This window comes from Haematobia irritans, chromosome 1 (assembly GCF_050003625.1).
Source record: "Haematobia irritans isolate KBUSLIRL chromosome 1, ASM5000362v1, whole genome shotgun sequence".
In the NCBI taxonomy this organism is placed as follows: domain Eukaryota; kingdom Metazoa; phylum Arthropoda; class Insecta; order Diptera; family Muscidae; genus Haematobia; species Haematobia irritans.
The window spans coordinates 120819143-120840583 of record NC_134397.1 but is presented as its reverse complement, the minus strand read 5'-3'; the positions used below and the strand labels follow the sequence as shown (position 1 = coordinate 120840583).

At 32.8% G+C, this 21441-nt stretch overlaps 1 long non-coding RNA gene across 1 annotated transcript; it reads left to right on the top strand.

Annotated features, from left to right (window-relative positions):
- The first annotated feature begins 16791 nt into the window (after nucleotides 1-16791).
- On the top strand, nucleotides 16792-17215 carry LOC142241669 (uncharacterized). Its single transcript, XR_012723753.1, has 2 exons — nucleotides 16792-16976; nucleotides 17039-17215. It is a non-coding gene; the product is annotated as an uncharacterized LOC142241669 (long non-coding RNA).
- The last annotated feature ends 4226 nt before the right edge of the window (nucleotides 17216-21441 follow it).

Below are 21441 nucleotides of genomic sequence, written 5' to 3'. Positions count from 1 at the left end.
TTTAGTATTGACTTTCAGTAAGAACTGGGATTGACTTTCATGCCAATTGTGGTTAGAAAATATTCGCAGCAATATTAATTTTTAATTTGTCTCACATTGAAAACTGTTTGAGGAATTATTGAGTAGCAATGCATTTCAATTTGAGGATTACAATTGAGAGATTATTGCTATTGTGTTGAATTTTACTGTTGAGGGTAATGTCTGTTTTTTGTTGAGAACGCGATTTTCTCAACAATTTCTCAACTTGAATATTACCCTAATCCTTTGAAAAAATGTTTGAAAAATTATTGCATTTTAGTATTTTTCAAACATTTGTGTTTATTGGGACCAAACTGCAAAAATGATTAAAAATTGTGTTGAGTTAAAAAGTCCCTGCATTTTGCTGTATTTGGAAAAGTTTGCCCCTACGTCCCTACAAAACGCAAAATATTAGAAAACAAACTACATGTAGGGAATTTCCCCTACTTCTGACAACACTGCTTGAAATCCAATATCCCAATAAACACAAGAGTGGCGTTTTTCAAATGCAACACCTTTTCAGTTTGAGGGTAAATATCATTTTCAACATAAATCCAACTTGATTTGAAACGTCTTCATACATTTTCAAATTGTTTGCGAATTACTTCTAAAGGCCTGGTTATACATCTAACAATGTAACGTAGCCGTGACATAACGGCGACGTATGATTTTTTGGCGATTATCCTAATTGAAAAAACGTACTAACAAACTATCAAGAGGAGGCAGAAAAAGCGAATAATATCAATTTGTCATCGTCCATTTTAACCGAAAACAACCCAATAGAATATTTTTAATGAAATACATTTTCACGCTAATCACATTTTTATTCTTTTTCAATTGATGAAACTTGTTTTCTGATCAGCTGATACGAAAACTAGACGTCAATTTTTGTTTTTTTTTTCTGAATCTTACGAAACGTTTACGTTTTGCTAACGTTGGGTAACCGTTTGTATGGGCTGTCGTATATCAAAAACAAACAGCTGATACGCTACGGTACACTTACGCTTTGGATGCATAACCAGGCCTTAAATCGCCAAAAGTTGACGAAATGTGTTGAAAATAATTGGAGAAAACTTTGACGAAATACTACCCTGAAATGAATTCTCGATGCAAAAATTTTAACTGATAATGTTTAAGAAAAGTTTTATTGATATTCTTATTTATTGAAATGTTATTGACTTTTAATTAGAAGTGGGGTTTACTTTTATCCAAATTTTGGTTGAAAAATATCCACAACAATACAAATTTTTAATTTGCCTCACATCGAAAATTGTCTGAGAAATTGTTAAGTAGCGATGAATTTCGATTTAAGGATTACAATTATTGTTAATGTGTTGAATTTTACAGTTGAGGGTAATGTCTGTTTTTAATTGAGAACGCGATTTTCTGAAAAGTTTCTCAACTTGAATATTGCCCTAATACTTTGAAAAAATGTTTGAAAACTTGTAGAAGTTTAGCATTTTTCAAACGTTTGTGTTTATTGGGATGTTATCAATATTTTTGCATTGCACCAGTAGTCTGAGAACGAAGTCGATATATTTAACGGCGGTAAAAATTGCACTAAATGATGTGTAAAGGTGGCAATCCTTAAATGTTTTATGTGTAGTGCATAGAATGGGGACATGTACTCAAAAGATGCGGTAGATTGAAGGAAGTCCCGAAAACATGCGGTAAAGAGTAAATCGGTTATATACAAGGGAAAAAATCGGCGAAAATTAATAATTTTTTATCCAATAAGTGTCAAAAAAAATATTTAACAGAATAAACCGTTAAAAATGTTAAAATTTTTGTGTCCCCAAAACATGCGTCAGACATATATATATATATATATATATATATATATATATATATATATATATATATATATATATATATATATATATATATATATATATATATATATATATATATATATATATATATATATATATATATATATATATATATATATATATATATATATATATATATATATATATATATATATATATATATATATATATGTATATATATATATATATATATATATATATATATATATATATATATATATATATATAATATATATATATATATATATATATATATATATATATATATATATATATATATATATATATATATATATATATATATATATATATATATATATATATATATATATATATATATATATATATATATATATATATATATATATATATATATATATATATATATATATATATATATATATATATATATATATATATATATATATATATATATATATATATATATATATATATATATATATATATATATATACGCCAGAGTTGGGTAGAATATTTTAGACCCATTTCCAATGGGAGTTTCCTTCAGTTGACTCGATAGTTTCCACAGAGAATATTTTTTTTTTTTTTTTTTTTTAATAATTCTGTTATATTTTTTCTACAAAACATTAAGCAAATTTTTTGTTACATATCTTAAACTGAATTGTTTAGGCTCCATTGAACTTAACAATATATTCTTTAAAATATCTAATATTTACATGACATTGATAGTTAAGCTTTACTTAAATAAAAGGGAGATCAAGAACATGTCGCCTTTTTAGTCTTCTTACTTCATCGGTATCATCTAACAAATTAATTGCTAATACATTAGAGTGATAACTTAATCTATTCAGATAATTACTACTAAACTTTTTAATTTCGTCTTTAACAGAGGAATGTTGAGATCTTTGTGAATGTTGTTGTTGTTGACAAACCAGGGAGAGCCAGTAATAAGCCTCAAAGTTTTTGATTGGTATCTTTGAAGAATTTCTATGTTGGAATTGCTGGCAGTACCCCATAATTGAATTCCGTAGGTCCATATTGGTTTTAAAATTGTTTTATAGAGCAGAACTTTGTTATTTAAACTTAGTGTAGATCTCTGACCTAACAACCAATGCATTCTTTTTGTTTTAATGTTTAGATGCTGCCTTTTCATTCGAATGTGCTCATTCCAAGTTAGTCTTTTATCCAAGTGAAGTCCAAGATATTTTACAGAGTATGCTGACTCTATTACTGTTCCATTGAATACAGGTGGAGGACATTCCTTTCTTCGAAGACTAAATGAAACATGGCCAGATTTTTCGGCATTAACCTTAATATTCCACTTTTTGTACCATTCTTGCATTGTATTTAATTGGTTTTGGATTTTTTAGTAGCCTTTTTGTGACATTTATTAGTCGCCAATATTGCTGTGTCATCTGCGTACGTTGCTAATGTTACCTCATCCATTACAGGCATGTCAGCTGTGAAAATTGTATAAAGCACAGGCCCAAGCACACTGCCTTGAGGAACTCCAGCTTTAATTTTTCCAATTTCTGAATCAATATCATTGATGCTAACAAAGAATGTTCTCTCATGTAAATATGACTTTAAAAGCAGATAAAATGGTGAGGGTAACAAATGCTTAAGTTTGTACAGCAATCCTTGATGCCACACTCGATCAAACGCTTGCTGAACATCTAAGAAGACTGATGAACAGTATAGTTTTTTCTCTAGGGCATTTCTAATTACATTAACCACTCTATGGCACTGCTCGGGAGTTCCATGTCCCTGTCGAAATCCAAATTGATGATCAGGCAATATATTGAATGATTCAAGAACTGGAGATAATCGCTTACGGAAGAGTTTTTCAAACAATTTCGAAAGTATGGGCAGCAGGCTAATAGGTCTATACGAAGTTATTATGTTTTCGGGTTTACCAGGTTTTGGTACCATAATAATCTTGGCACATTTCCACTTATCAGGGAAATAACTTAATCTTACAATTGAGTTAAATATTACTGTGAGTAGCACCACTCCTTTCTTTGGAAGTGATTTAACAACTCGTCCATCTATCAGGTCATATCCAGGTGATTTATTTTTGAGCTTTCTAATCTCCGTTTTCACTTCTCGAATGCTAAAGGGTTTAATGGGTAGGTCCATCTGACAGGTTGAATCAAGAAAATCTGAGACTTCTTTTGCTTGAAGACTATTGCAGAAGGAAAAGGGTTTAAACGTTTCTTCTAAATGTAATTTAAAAGCATTCGCCTTGCTTTCGCTCGATCTACACCAAACACCATCCTTGTTTTTTATAGGAACATTTCGCTTCTTCGGCCTCTTGAGATATTTTGTTGCACTCCATAGCCTGTGTTCATTGTTACGTTCAAGCTGCTTAGAAAGTTCTTTATATTTTGATTTTTCATTTCTTTAAGCCGTTTCTTTAGAAAGTTTGAGGAACGATTAAAGTTATATATATCTATATATATATATATATATATATATATATATATATATATATATATATATATATATATATATATATATATATATATATATATATATATATCGATAAATCGTTAATATTATTACGTACAATTGCATTAAAATTGCTTCAGCTTTATATTTCCCATATTTTGTAACTAACATTGTGTTTCATCCCAGGGTATTAGCCGATTTAAATTTTAATTCTAGAGATTTTATAGAACTACAAAAAATTTTCTCCATATTGTATATACATAAATTATATAAATATTTCTAATAAAAGCCTTCATAATAACTCCCAACAAATTTGAAGGATTTGAAATGGTAATACAAATTTTTAGTCTACATAGTAGTGAAGGGTATAATATAGTCGGCCCGCCCGACTTTAGACTTTACTTACTTGTTTTACATATATTCCAAAAATGTTCGGAAGATTCCGAAAATATATTCGACATTACATTCTACTGTATTAAATTTTTACTATTAACCTTCAAAATGTGTCTTATAAAAGTCAGAAAAGAACTGTGCTTGGTATAAACCAAGTTGACTGTGTTTTTGGATCAAAAATTATTTTTTTTATCGAAGAAATAAAAATGTTGTAACAATTTTTTTTTATGATAAAAGTTTGAAATTTTCGAAGAAATTCTAAAAACTCTAACAAAAGAAAAACTTTTTCGGTACATGTTTTCCAAACAATTTTTTTTGTGCGTGCACTCATTTTGCAAAAAATATGAACTATTGTGTGCAAATTTCGAATTTAGTAAAATTGTGTACATAATTTATTTCCAAATATAGTTCATGGCATATTAAAAACAGTACACCAATCAAAAAAATTGCGTTCCACAATCGTGAACGGGCAGTGAAAAAATGAAACGAAAGCGTTCACAAAAAATCACGATTTCATGAACGGCATTCGTTTTTCTTTGGCAATGATTTGCTCTTTCGAAAGGGTCTGGAAGTTAAATCTGGGGATCCGTTTATATGGGAGCTCTATATTATTCTGAACCGATATGGCTCAGTACTAAATTTTAACCGATCCGGATGAAATTTGCTCCTCCAAGAGGCTCCGGAGTCAAATTTGGGTGTCGGCTATTCCTAACAGTGCACTATGGGGCAAATGACCGGATTCTGCGGCAAAAAGTCAGTTTTTCGGTAATTTAAATTGGAAAAACTGATAACGTCATTCTGTTTCAGACATCCCAGTAGCTCGAAATACAAAATATTAGAAGCATATGGCAACTCATTGCGTTTAAAACAAGCTGGCAAAGTTGGCGGTTTTTATATAGTTTACATTTTGAATCGCTAGCCAAAAACACATTGTAGAAAATTGGCTGTAAAAAATAAACTAATAAGCGAATCTACATTGTGTAAAATGGAAAATAGTATTACAGATCAGGGATGGAAAATACAATTTTTAAGAAAGTACAATAAAGGTATTTTTTGAAATTCCATTGAAAATTATTGTCAAGAGCACCCCTAATTGTATAGAAATAAAATTTTGACAACATTTTCTATAGAAATAAAATTTTGACAAAATTTTCTATAACAATAAAATTTTCGATAAAAATTAAATTTTGACAAAATTTTCTATAGAAATAAAATTTTGACAAAATTTTCTATAGAAACAAAATTTTGACAAAATTTTCTATAAAAATAAAATTTTGACGAATTTTTTTTATAAAAATAAAATTTTGACAAAATTTTCGATAAAAATAAAATTTTGACAAAATTTTCGATAAAAATAAAATTTTGACAAAATTTTCGATAAAAATAAAATTTTGACAAAATTTTCGATAAAAATAAAATTTTGAAAAAATTTTCTATAGAAATAAAATTTCGACAAAATTTTCTATCGAAATAAAATTTTGACAAAACTAAATTTTTGCAAAATAATAATTTTTGGAAGTTTTTCGTAAGCTTTTCTCCAAATGTTGGTAGATTATTTTTGTCTCAATTTTCGACCGTGACTTTAATGGCTCGCATTATTTAGTACGCGATCGATACCATCTTATGTAGAAATTTTTCGTGTGGAAGCGTAATATAGAATCACATGGTCTTTTGCGACTAAAACAATCTTTAATTTCAATAAAATCGTGTTTTTGACTATGGCTTGTCCAAAATTCAGATTTTCTTCCCGCATGAACTTGTCTGTTTTGCAAAATTTGCAAAAGACTATTAGCAAATTAGTTTCTTAAAGACTTTCTCAAAATATTTTGTCAAAACTATTGTACCATAAATCTGCTATCGGCTCAAAAATGTCTACACAAAAGGTACTAAATCATTCGCGGGGGTACTACGGTACTAACCTGAGTGAAAAAGTATTGAAAAAAATACTATAGTACTGCATTTTCCATCCCAGTTACAGATATGTAAAATAATATAAAAAATAATAATAATTCGTTTGTGTTTGTGCGAAAAGTAATGTGTTGTGTTAACGTGGTAAGTTTTTGTTTTATAATTTGCATGTAATGTTTGTGTTTCATGGAATGGAACTTTCTGTATTCACAGACATTTTGGTATGGGAAGAAAGGCTATTACACGCAGAGAAGAAACATGATTGTCACAATCATATTCGAAGGGCAAAATAATATGGTAGCAGCTATTTTTGCGGCGACCATGTAACATTTTAACCTGCAACCATGTTGGCTCAGTGAACATGGTTCTAAGAAAAATAGAATTGTCCTCATCTAAAATGTTATTATATTGATAAAAAGAATCTTGTTTGAAAGAAAAGACAATGGTCACGATTTCAAATGTTATGGTATTCATTAAAAATATTTTTTTCCTAGTTAAAAGAACATGGTCACAACCTAAAATGTTTTGATCTTTATGAAAAAACTTTTTCCATCGTCGAAAAAAGGACGCCACTTGAGAAAAGAAAACACAAAATTAACTTTATTTGTTTGTTTTTATTTATTTATAAACTAATTCATTGTTTATTTGTATTTATAATGCCGTTGAAGCAAACATCATATATTTTTACACACTCTATTTTATTTCAATTTCAACAATAAGTAATTATTCCATATTTACATCATGCCCATCAAATGTACAAGCGCAGGCATCATGTAACTGCAAATAAAAATAAATGATCCATATAGCAAAATGCAGAACAAAAAACAGGTAAATTTTTTCAATTACACTTTCCTTTTTTGTGTTCACATAAAACCACGTGCCACTTCTGAATAAATAAATTAACAAAAACACAGTAAATCCGTATTCTCCGTCCATTCCAAGAAACAATCAACACACGACTGACGCGCAAAATGAAAATCATGTGTACCTGCTCAATGTATTTATAAAATTCTTTTCGCTGCAAAAAAGTTAACAAATTAAATGGTCACGAAAAAAATGTAAATGGTCTTTATGACCATGTATTGGTTCTAGACATGTCTATACTTAACCTATAAAAATACTTTTTTCCCTGTAACAAAGTAAAAAAATTGAATGGTCAGGTACATGATTATCCCGACCATTAAATTGTCTCAAATTCTATCATTTAAATGATAGAACATGTTTGCGGTATTTGAGAACCATTCAAATGTATACAAATACAAAATACATGGTTTTCGCGGCAATTACATGCTCTAAATAAGCATTAAATGGATGCGGCAACCATGTCCAAACATGGTTTTTCTGTGCGTGTATGTGTACTCTCATGTGGTTTTAAGTTAATTCCGGCTTATAATGAAAAATTTTAAAAAATCAAAAAATTCAGTGTTACTAAAAATAAAAAAATTGAACTCGTAATATTTTGACTGCAAGAAGATCGGAATTCCTTTGGTATCGTATTCCAAAATGCAAAGTAAGCCTGCATGGCATTAAGAAAACATGTAATATTTTCGCTCGAGCCAAACAAAAATGGAAGAAACACAAAGAGCATATGCGTCTCATTGGGTGTTTGCGGAAAATGCTTCACTAAATAGAAATAAATGTTATACTAAAGATTTCATCACTCAAAGAAGGACTCGAGGATTCACAGAATAAGAGGTCTTTTCAATAGAACCATCTTTATGTGCAATTTGAAGCAAATTAAGGTGAAACGCTGGCCTCTAGGACCAATAAAGTGCATATAAGGTGAACGATATATATGAAACCTATATAAATCTGAACCGAATTTGGCATGTATTGCTAGAATGTTAATTCTGCTCCCTGTGCAAAATTTCACGAAAATAGGAGTAAAACTTTGGTCTCTGTGGTCACATTTGTGTAAATTGGAGGAAGCATATATATGGGAGCTATATCTAAATCTGAATCGATATCAACCAAATTTAGCACACTTGCAAATACTATCAATTTTACCCTTTGCAAAATTTGAAGAAAATTGGGGTGAAACTATGGCTTCTTGGGCCTTATATGTGTGTATCGGGCGTAAGATATATATTGGAGCTATATCTAAATCTTAACCGATTTCCTCCAAAATCAATAGGGATTTATCCTGTCCCAATATACATACGTGTGCAAAATTTAAAGTCAATTGGTCTAAAATTGCGACCTAGACATTGAATACAAAACCACAGTCTAGTGCAGGGTATACATATTAAAATTTTTCAGTAGGCATGTCAGTGGGCAGATCGATCTGAAAATCTCTATGAGCTCTTCTGACGTTATGCACAACATGTGTTCCAAATTTTAAACCGATAAGTGAATGTTTGTAGTTTTTGCCTCAAAACCCGGTCTTTTGGCCCCATAGTAGTCCAATATGACTCATTTGCAATATCATCCGACCTACATTTATAATAGCTGCTTGTGCCAAGTTAGTCGATATCTTGTTTTGTTCACTAGATTGGCTCAGAATTTCGCCACGACCCAGAATATACGTTATGGGGCTGGGACCGGTATTTCGATGTGATACCCATCCTATGGTGGAGGATATAAAAATAACAGTCAATGTTCAGCAACGCTTTCGATTTTCTAGCAGACTATCTGTTGTTTTAGTACATTTTTCACTCTCACTACTATCGTAATTATAATTTAATAAAACCGAAATTTAAAATTTGGCTGATTCCGTCCAAGTAACAGGTTTGAGTCCGGTGGTTGTTACGTAGTCCACACAATGGATCTCAGTACTTTTCTTCGTCTAGCATCATATGCCGGGTCACTTTTTTGGATATTTCTGAATAAAATGTTGGAAAAAATCCACTATTCGACTCTTAAATTTTCTGTTAAATTGTTGGTAGTAGATAACATTTGCTCCTCCATTTCCCTTTCATGAGACAATCAATGATTGTACTAAATGGGAAATCCAAACATTGCAGGTCATCATCATTATGGCAACTAAGTTGCGTGTATTGTTAGATGGGAACAGTCAGCCAGCCATCTTCGACGGAACACATGATGACTCGCATTTCGGGTCTAGCATAAGCGCTGTTTGGGATACACTTAGCTGGAACTGGGTGGATGGGATGAAATAAGGCAAAATGTTACAGAAGGAGAGAACAGCGACACATGGAATGAAATGAACATTAGAGCAAATGATGGAAATGGCCACAACCAATGGGCGAACAAATGCAAAAAAAAACAACGCTTCGGTACACAAAAAACGATAATGTCTAAGGTAATCATCATTAAATATAAGAATGGATAAAGCAAAACAAAAAGAGCGGGAAATGTTAAGTCATTTGTGAGCTCTGCTAGCTAGTGCTTGTGGTTCGTCTATAGGTGATGGCATGGTAAGGTATGAGATGACGACGATATGTGAGCTCCTACTACCTACAGTGTTTCTCCATTGCTATTTCATATTAGCGAAGATGATTGCCTCTGCTGGCAATGGCTATTATATTTGTTGACGTTTTCCTTTGATGATGATGATTCTCTGCTCTTGGTGGTGTTGTATACTCCGTTGAGGCTAGATGCTGGCCCGTTAATGCTTCAGTTGAGATACTCGAAAAAAGTAAGCAACAACAGCGACATCATTGCAAGATAATATTTGGGCGCTGAAATTGCGTCCGTTTTCTTGGTTTTAAATATGAATGGCTTGCTATTAAATTTATACTTTGGCATCATTTAAAACACATAAATTTGATTAACTAAAACGAAACAAATGAAATTTGAGAGATACTGGTTAATTCTTTAATCAACCACATTTTAGAGTTAACATCCAAATTCTTTGTCAAGAGCCTTCCTTGAGATTTCATCGCAAGTGTGATGTAGGACATGGTATTATAATAACGGATTCTCATGGTCATGACCAATTCGCCGGGATACCTAGCTCCACATCTTTCTGTCGGTCTGCATTATAGCGATTTCCGTTCAAATAATCAATGCAACATTTTCGAAATTGCTTGCAAATTATGTATAAACGAAAAAGAAAGGGTAAAAGTGGTGGCATACGCAGACGACGTGGTTCTTGCGGTCAGGGGTAAATTCCCATATACAATTATGGATATTATACAGAGAGCCCTCCAGATGACTGAGAAATGGGCAAAGGAGAATGGTCTAGGGGTGAATCCTTCAAAGACAGAACTAATCATGTACTGCAAAGAACGCGAACTTTAAGCTTAATATTGAAGAAACGGCGAGAAACCCCACGGTAACCTTGTTAAAAGGCAGTAGGGAAAAAGTTGTGACTAAAACCGAAAATTGGGTATTGGCCCTGCCAACACATTTTGAATTTGACGGCGCTTCTGAGAATCCCCACCACGTTGAAAACAGTCGTATACGATATCCAAAACTCGTCGCAAAAGTGTCATCACTTTTGAGAATTTGTACCACGACAAGTTACTACAAAAAAGCATCGCATGAGTGCTATTATTGGGTACCTTTTTAGATACATTTAGAACGACGCCAATAAGAGCCTTTCAAATGGCTCTCTGGCGAAACCACTTTTCGACAAAAAGTTTGAAACTCTAATTTCCAACAGTGATGCGTGGTGCACACAGACCGTTTATTTCTCGGGGATGTATGTGCACAGTGTTTTCAAGACATCAGATATCAATTCTGATATCTGCAATAACGCGTCGCTGCCAGATAGGCGAGTGTGCATGATGTATAGTAACTACTCTATGAGTTGGTATGATGAGGAGGAAAATAAATCAATGTATGACGTAAGCGGTTCGAAAATTTTGGTTACATTCCTTTAGTCTGTTTAGAATATATTCAGGATCAAGAGAGTTTGCATGCGCTCTAGTACTAGCCGGTATGTCTGTATTCTCAAGTAACTCTAGAGCGGCTCCTTCCCAAACTTAACCAATTAGTATCAACGCAACTTTGAAACCATCTATAGACCTCGATTACTTAAATCTCCTTGATACCATCCTATTGGTGTTGAGAATTAGGACCGAGAAACTTTTCTAGCATTCTCAATTTCCCTCTACTTATGCTTTGGAACCATACCGTGCTCTACTGATGCGAACGATCTTTGATCCCATTTAGAAGCTGGCAACTCAACTTTCCCTTTTGCCAGCTTCAAGAATTTCTTTCGCCCATTTTAAAGAATTGCTTTGCATAACCGACAACGTGCCTAGGTCGACTGATTCTAATTTCTTTAGGATATATAAAGCATTTCTGCGTTCCTTAAACCTCTTTCTTGAGGGATTGGTACCTTTTGATGTCATTCCATTTGGAAAGGTTCGACTTGTCAAAGATGTGCCGCAAACTGTCGTCTCGTCTGCAGGACGACTACTAGGCCCTGATTATTGGTCATTGCACAAATTAAGAACTTCAGTTGAAACCCGTCCACTGAGCTTTGAAGTTAGTCATCAAGTGGGCTGACTTTGAATTTCGCTGCATGGTGGCTTAATGGACCACATTTGAAATTCGTAATAAGTACTTATAACGGTTAGTTTATTTATTCCGATATATAAACAACACATTCATTCAGCATTCAGGTTGGCTCAATAGAGGAAAATAATTGGGAGGGTTCAACGTTAAAAAGTAGAAGTGCCTATACGTAATAGGTATTTTTATTGTTTACAAGCTGCCATTTGATCTATTGCATTCCGAAATAATGTAATTCGTGATTGCTTTATATTTAGCTTAAAAATCAAAACACATGTGCCACTTAAATGTAAATAAATTTCTCGTATTGCGTGCACCGTTATACTGGCAGTGACAGATTTTTGTACTTTTAATTTAATGTTTTGGTGAAAAATACGAACATAGTACTCACCTTTATTTTTCTAAATTTGCATAAATACCACGTAAGACACAGTAGTCAGGATAAAGTACATAATTGTGTAAAGGCTTGGCAATTTCTAAATTATTTCTCCGGAGATGGCAGCCTAAATGTTTATATCAAACATGTTGCTGATTCTTCATTTTTCAAATGCGCAATTGCCGCTCTTTCCTTAACGGAACAGTTTACATTATAGACATACCTTTGCTTATTTCTTAAGGTACTAAAGAATATATTATAGGATGTATCTATAATGATGAGCAGTCTTCAGAATATTTTGTTTTAAAGAAATAATGTTTAACAGCTGGCGAACACACAGTGGGTGACAAAACAATGGAAACTTTTTACAAATATTTCATTTTTCTACTTTAAGGCCCTCCAATGTTTTTGCTTCTTAAAAAACATATATATATTATTATAATATTAAATGAATTACTAAAAACATTAGTATTCAATGAAAATTTTAGAATAATTTATCATTATTCGTTGGAGTGTAGGTCCCCGAGCTGATGAAGCAGGTCTCAAATGTTACCTTCCAGCAAAAAAAAAACATCATTGGCGGTGGTAATATACCATAATGGTTTGGGGTTGTTTTTCTGGCCAAGGGCCCATTTCATGCCATTAAAGATACCCTTACTGGAATTGGCTATAAACAAATCCTGAATGATATCATGTTTCCATTTGCCGAAGGAAACATGCCCCTAGCGTGGAGATTCCAACATGACAATGACCCAAAACTCTAAGGTTGTTACCGAGTATCTATTTTCGACATACACTTAAAGTTTTGAAATGGCCTGCCCAATCCCCAGATTTAAACCCCCATAGAAAATCTGTGGTTTATAGTAGATCTCAAAATTAGGACCCGCAATTATGCCAACAAATCAGACAAATCAAGCCCAACAAAATATTAAAACTTAATACTTTTTTTTCTTTTTTAACACAAAAGTTTCCATTGTTTTGCCAATAACATACAAATGATTTTTTTTTTGATTTTTTATTAATATTTTATTTTTGTACAATAAATAAATAACCAACAAAATATTTTTTTAGTTGTTTTTTCCTTTTCAATTACAAATTGTGGCTATTTTGTATAACAATCATAAAGAATTAAAATATTGTTTAAAGTTTCCATTTAAAGTGACAATACGTCACTCACTGTAAAATTAGTATTTCGATTGCAGGTTATTGAAATTCCGGGATTTTTCTCAAATATTGTGAAAGTTTCCAGGAGACGAAATTCCGGGAAATCCAGGCGAATCCCGGCCATCTGGCAAGCCTATGGCGACCAGAACTCATACGCCACCGATGGTAATGATGTGTGCCGCCGTAACGGCCGATACTTGCTCCCCGCTAGTATTCAACGAGCGTGGGTTCAAAATAAATGCTGAATATTAACCGAAAAAAGTCATAAAGACAACAATGAAGCACTCAGTAGTCAAATATTCGGCCGCCAACCATGGACAAAGATTTGCTTGAAAAGTAGGTTCTTTGCTTCTTTTCTACTGCACAATGGTTACCAAAATATACGTATCTCAATCCCCCTTCGCCTGGGGTGGGCACACATACTGATTAATAAAGTTTAGTACCATGTTCGGTTTTCGCAGTGAAACAGCAGAAATCAATCATGCGAAATCCCACCTTAAGAAGTTATTCGGATCTCTGTCAATAAATACAATTCCTAACTAGGGCTGTCATTCGGGATTAATCCCGCCACGAAGTCCTGGGATTTTCGGGACGGGATTTATCTCGAATCCCGGGATTTTGTATTTTAAATAATAATCTTTTTTTTTTAATTTGCAGCTGTTTAGGTTTTTATACCCTGCTCCACACTGTGAAACAGGGTATTATAAGTTAGTGCATATGTTTGCAACACCCAGAAGGAGACGAGATAGACACATGGTGTCTTTGGCAAAAATGCTCAGGGTGGGCTTCTGAGTCGATATAGCCATGTCCGTCTGTCCGTGAACACATTTTTGTAATCAAAGTCTAGGTCGCAGTTTTAGTCCAATCGACTTCAAATTTGGCACAAGTATGTGTTTTGGCTCAGAATAGATACCTATTGATTTTGGAAGAAATCGGTTCAGATTTTGATATAGCTCCCATATATATATTTCGCCCGATATGCACTAATATGGACCCAGAAGCCAGAGTTTTAACCTAATTTGCTTAAAACTTTGCACAAAAAGAACAATTAGTACTATAGTCAAGTGTGCCAAATTTTATTGAAATCGGTTCAGGTTTAGATATAGCTCCCATATCTTTCGCCCGATATGAACTAATACGGTCTAATACATAATACTAATACATTTTGCACTGGGAGCACAATTAGTAGTGTAGTCAAGTGTGTTAAATTTTATTGAAATCGGTTCAGATTTAGATATAGCTCCCATATAAATCGTTCGCCCGATTTACACTCATATGACCACAGTGGCCAATCTTTTACTCCGATTTAATTGAAATTTTGCACAGGGAGTAGAATTAGCATTGTAGCTATGTCTGCCAAATTTGGTTGAAATCGGTTCAGATTTAGATATAGCTCCCATATATAGCTTTCGCCCGATTTACACTCATATGACCACAGAGGCCAATTTTTTGCTCCGATTTAGTTGAAATTTTGCACAGGGAGTAGAATTAGCATTGTTGCTATGCGTACCAAATTTGGTTGAAATCGGTTCAGATTTAGATATATCTCCCATATATAGATTTCGCCCGATTTACACTCATATGACCACAAAGGCCAATTTTTAACTCCGATTTAGTTGAAATTTCGCACAGGGAGTAGAATTATAGCTATGCGTGCCAAATTTGGTTGAAATCGGTTCAGATTTAGATATATGTTTTTCTGATTTCGACAAAAATGCTCAAAATACCAACATTTTCCTTGTAAAATCGCCACTGCGTATTCGAAAAGTTGTAAAAATGACTCTAATTTTCCTAAACTTCTAATACATATATATCGAGCGATAAATCATAACTAAACTTTTGCGAAGTTTCCTTAAAATTGCTTAAGATTTAAATGTTTCCCATATTTATACCCTTCACCACTACTGTGGTACAGGGTATAATAAGTTTGTGCATTTGTATGTAACGCCAAGAAGGAAAAGTCTGAGACCCATCGTTTAGTATACCGATCGTCTTAGAATTAAATTCTGAGTCGATTTAGCTATGTCCGTCTGTCTGTCTGTCCGTCTGTCTGTCTGTTGATGTATTTTTGTGTGCAAAGTACAGCTCGCAGTTTTGGTCCGATTGTCCTAAAATTTGGTATAGGATCCTGTTTCGGCTCAGAGACGATCCCTATTGATTTTGGAAAAAATCGGTTCAGATTTAGATATAGCTGCCATATATATTTTTCACCGATCTGGTCATAATTGGCGTGTATATCGGTGATAATAATTGCGTGTCAAATTTGGTTGAAATCGGTTCAGATTTAGATATAGCTCCCATATATAGCTTTCGCCCGATTTACACTCAATTGACCACAGAGGCCAATTTTTTGCTCCGATTTAGTTGAAATTTTGCACAGGGAGAAGAATTAGCATTGTAGCTATGCGTGCCAAATTTGATTGAAATCGGTTAAGATTTAGATATATCTCCCATATATATCTTTCGCTTGATTTACACTCATATGACCACAAAGGCCAATTTTTAGTTCCGATTTAGTTGAAATTTTGCACAAGAAGTAGAATTAGTATTGTAGCTATGCGTGCCAAATTTGGTTGAAATCGGTTCAGATTTAGATATAGCTCCCATATATACACCCAGAAAAAAGTGCCTTCGAAACTAAAGGAAAATTTTTTCATCAATATAGTTTATCCATTTTATTTCCATTAAGGTAAATTTTTGTGAGAAATAATAAAATTTACTCGTTTCAGTAAAAAAAATCCTAAACTGTAAGCAGATAGGAATAGTTCATTAACTAGAATAAGGCATGGAATTTTACTCATACTATTTTCTTCGCTGGGTATAAGAATTTACTACTGAACAAGAAAATTTTATTCACCGATAACAAAGCATTCGTAAAAATAAACAAAAACCGTAAAAATGAACAAAAACTAAAACCAAGTTTCCTCAAAATTAGTAAAATTTCTTATAAAATGATAATTGCGACTTCCTTTACAATAGAAAGTTGTTCATACATACGAACAACGCTTGGCATAGAAAAATATTTTAGTTCATTCGTACTAAGAAGTTTGCAATCCTTTCAAAACTTAAGGAAACACACTTGTTAGAATATAGGAAATTTTCCTATATTTCTATTGTCTACCTGTAATCGATACCTGTCATCGTAATCGATGTGTTTGCGCGTGGGTGCAATCGATATGTTTGCGCGTGGGTTGTTTTTTTAGTTGGAATCGCGTTGTTGTGGTATACGGAGAGATTGTTAAAAAATAATAAAATAATATAATAAATAACAAATAAAATATATAAAATATTTATTATTTTAAATTAGTGAGAAAAATTTTCGTTTTTTTAAAATAAATCTATCAATCGTGATGGTGTATAAAGAAAGAAAAGACCAGCAGAATAACAACCCTTTCATTTGTCTTCATTTTGGAATCTTCAATTATCAGGTAATATTCAGTGACGCTAACCTTTTGTAACAAAAATGGTTTATGATTTTTTATATTTATAGGTATTGAAATTGTAAGGCAGCAACTTATTAAAAGTGAAAAGTACAAGAAGAAGAAAAAGTGCGTTTTACAGTTGATAATATCACATGGAAATTGGAAATAGTGGAATAATAAACTAATATTTTAAGGAGATTCGATGCTGTTGATTCTTAATAAATATATTCAATATATTAATAAAACATGTCTTTTATTGAAGATAAAATTGCTTATATAAATAAATAAAATTGTATTTAAAAACGAAGGTAAGCAGTTCTAATTATGAAGTAAAAGTTTTATCACAAATGTGTAAGATTTGTCCAAATGAATGACAAAATTTCAATAAAATCATTCCATATATGAATTCAAATCAGTTAAATTTGTGTTAACTAATATAGGGAATGCATTATACCTAATTTCTACGAAAATCACATCGTTCAAACAAATAAAAATGTCTTTGGCGCTATACGAAGTTCAACTTTCTTCACAATGAGTTCATTTTAACTTAAAGAAGGGGTCACTTTTTTCTGGGTGTATGTTTTTCTGATTTCGACAAAAATGGTCAAAATACCAACATTTTCCTTGTAAAATCGCCACTGCTTAGTCGAAAAGTTGTAAAAATGACACTAATTTTCCTAAACTTCTAATATATATATATATATATATATATATATATATATATATATATATATATATATATATATATATATATATATATATATATATACAAAATATCAGCCAAATCGGTTCAGATTTAGATATAGCTCCCATATATATCTTTCGTCCGATTTAGACTCATATGACCACAGAGGCCAAAGTTTACTACCAATCTTCGTGAAATTTTGCACAGAGGGTAGAATTGACATTCTACCAATGCTTGGTAAATTTGATTGAAATCGGTTCAAATTTAGATATAGCTCCCATATATATCTTTCGTCCGATTTGAACTTATATGGCCACAAAAGCCAGAGTTTTGCCGTGATTTGCTTCAAATTTTGCACAAGGGGTACTTTTAATAGTATTGTTAAGTGTGTCAAATTTTGTTAAAATCGGTTCAGATTTAGATATAGCTCACATATATATCTTTCGTCCGATTTGAACTTATATGGCCTCAAAATCCAGGGTTTTGCCGTGATTTGCTTCAAATTTCGCACAAGGAGTACGTTTAGTAGTATCGGTAATTGTGCCAAATTTGGTTGAAATCGGTTCAAATTTAGATATGGCTCCCATATATATCTTCCGTCCGATTTGCACTCATATGACCAGGGGGGCCAAAGTTATACTCCCATTTACGTGAAATTTCGCATAGATAGCAGAATTATTATTCTAACTATACATTTCAAATTTAGTCAAAATCGGTTCAGATTATATATAGCTTCCATATATGTTATGGTAGACTGTTACACATTTTAGACCCATTTTCAATGGAAGTTTCCTCCAACTAACTGGATAGCGTTAGCCGATTTAAATTTTAATTCTAGAGATTTTGTAGAAGTAAAAAAATTGTCTCCTTTATACAGCTTCCAGCAAATGTGAAGTAGTTGAGATGGTAACACAAATTTTGGCCTACATATGGGTGAAGGGTATAATATAGTCGGCCCCGCCCGACTTTAGACTTTCCTCACTTGTTTGTATTAAAAATTGGTGTCTTTATTCATTATAAACGACCCATAGACCAGTGTCGTCTGTGAGAGATGTTTTTCATCTGCAATAAGATAGGATCGCATATATCTGATGCCTTTGGTATGTTTGGATGCCTTCATATGTTTAAGAGGTTACTTACTTAAAACGATGAAATATAAAAGAAAATCCTTAAAATTTTTGTTGAGTATGAAATAGCTTTTTAATTTATTTTTGTGTTCATATTTTTTGTTAAGTAGTAGTATGAAATTGGTTTTTAAAGTACCGCTGCCGGAATTTCTTGGACTCACTCAAATTTTAGCCAACTCTTTACCAACAAATTTATAGGTGACTTCTATCTAGCTCAATACGTATGCAGCCAAGGCCGTAGCCAGTATTTTAATTCGGGGGGGTTCAACGTTAAAAAAAATATTCATATAATCTCATGTGTAGAAAATTTTACTTATGCATAGGTATGTATACAATATTTTTATAATATTAAATTGAGCCGACGGGCTTTTTGGGCAGCAAATAAATCAATGACTTCTTCAGTCGGCACATTTATTCGGCGATGAACCGACATTAATGCCAATCCATTGAGTCTACTCTCGCCAGTCGAATTTCTAAGATACGTCTTTAATCTCTTCATTTTTGAAAATGAACGTTCGGATGAGCACGTAGTAATTGCAGGGATGGAAAATGCAGAACTAAACTACTTTTTTCAATACTTTTTCACCCCGGTCAGTACCGTAATACCCCCGCGAATGATTTAGTACCTTTTGTGTAGACATTTTTGAGTCGATATCAGATTTATGGTACAATAGCTTTGACAAAATATTTTAATATTTTGAGAAAGTCTTTATCAACCTTATTTGCTAATAGTCTTTTACAAATATGGCAAAACAGACATGTTCATGTGGGAAGAAAATCTCGATTTTGTAAAAAATATAGTCAAAAACAGGATTTTATTGAACTTCAAGAATGTTTTAGTCGAAACAAGTATATACGGCCGTAAGTTCGGCCAGGCCGAATCTTATGTACCCTCCACCATGGATTGCGTAGGAACTTCTACTAAAGGCTGTCATCCACAATCGAATTACTTGGGTTGCGATAACACTTGCCGATGGCAAGGTATCGTAAAACTTTTTAACACTGTCTTCTAAATTGTAAGTTAGTCCATAAGGGGTATATATTAAACAAAACAAAGGCCGATTAAATACGTATATAATTCAGTTTGACAAAATTTTCTATAGAAATAAAATTTTGACAAAATTTTCTATAGAAATAAAAACTTGACAAAATTTTTTATAGAAATAAAATGTTGACAAAATTTTCTATGGAAGTAAAATGTTGACAAAATTTTCTATAGCAATAAAATTTTGACAAAATTTTCTATAGAAATAAAATGTTGACAAAATTGTCTATAGAAATAAAATGTTGACAAAATTTTCTACAGAAATAAATTTTTTACAAAATTTTCTATAGAAATAAAATTTTGACAAAATTTTCTATGGAAATAAAATGTTGACAAACATTGCTATAGAAATAAACTTTTTACAAAACTTTCTATAGAAATGAAATGTTGACAAAACTTTCTATAGTAATAAAATTTGACAATTTTTACATGGCTGTTAGAGGCCATATACTAACGAAATGTACCAAATTTCAACCGCATCGGATGACTTTTGCTCCTCCAAGAGGCTCCGGAGGTCAAATCTGGGGATCGGTTTATATGGGAGCTATATATAATTATGGACCGATATGGACCAATTTTTGCATGGTTGTTAGAGACCATATACTAACACCACGTACTAAATTTCAATTGGATCGGATGAATTTTGCTCATCCAAGAGGCTCCAGAGTTCAAATCTGGGGATCGGTTTATATGGGAGCTATATATAATTATGGACCGATATGGACCAATTTTTGCATGCTTGTTAGATACCGTATACTAACATCAGGTACCCAATTTCAAACGGATCGGATGAATTTTACCCCTCCAAGAGGCTCCGGAGGTCAAATCTGGGGATCGGTTTATATGGGAGCTATATATAATTACGGACCGATATGGACCAGTTTTTGCATGGTTGTTAGAGACCATATACTAACACCACGTACCAAATTTCAATCGGGTAGGATGAAGTTTGCTCCTCCAAGAGGCTCCGGAGGTCAAATCTGGGGATCGGTTTATATGGGAGCTATATATATTTATGGACCGATATGGACCAATTTTTGCATGGTTGTTAGAGACCGTATACTAACATCAGGTACCAAATTTCAACCGGATCGGATGAATTTTGCCCCTCCAAGAGGCTCCGGAGGTCAAATCTGGGGATCGGTTTATATGGGGGCTATATATAATTATGGACCGATATGGACCAATTTTGGCATGGTTGTTAGAGACCGTATACTTAGACCACGTACCAAATTTCAACCGGATCGGATGAATTTTGCTGCTCCGGAAGGCTCCGCAAGCCAAATTTGGGGATCGGTTTATATGGGGGCTATACGTAAACGTGGGCCGATATGGCCCATTTTCAATACCATCCGACCTACATCAATAACAACTACTTGTGCCAAGTTTCAAGTCGATAGCTAGTTTCGTTCGGAAGTTAGCGTGATTTCCACAGACGGACGGACAGCCGGACAGACGGACGGACGGACGGACATGCTTAGATCGACTCAGAATTTCACCACGACCCAGAATATATATACTTTATGGGGTCTTAGAGCAATATTTCGATGTGTTACAAACGGAATGACAAAGTTAATATACCCCCATCCTATGGTGGAGGGTATAAAAAGAATG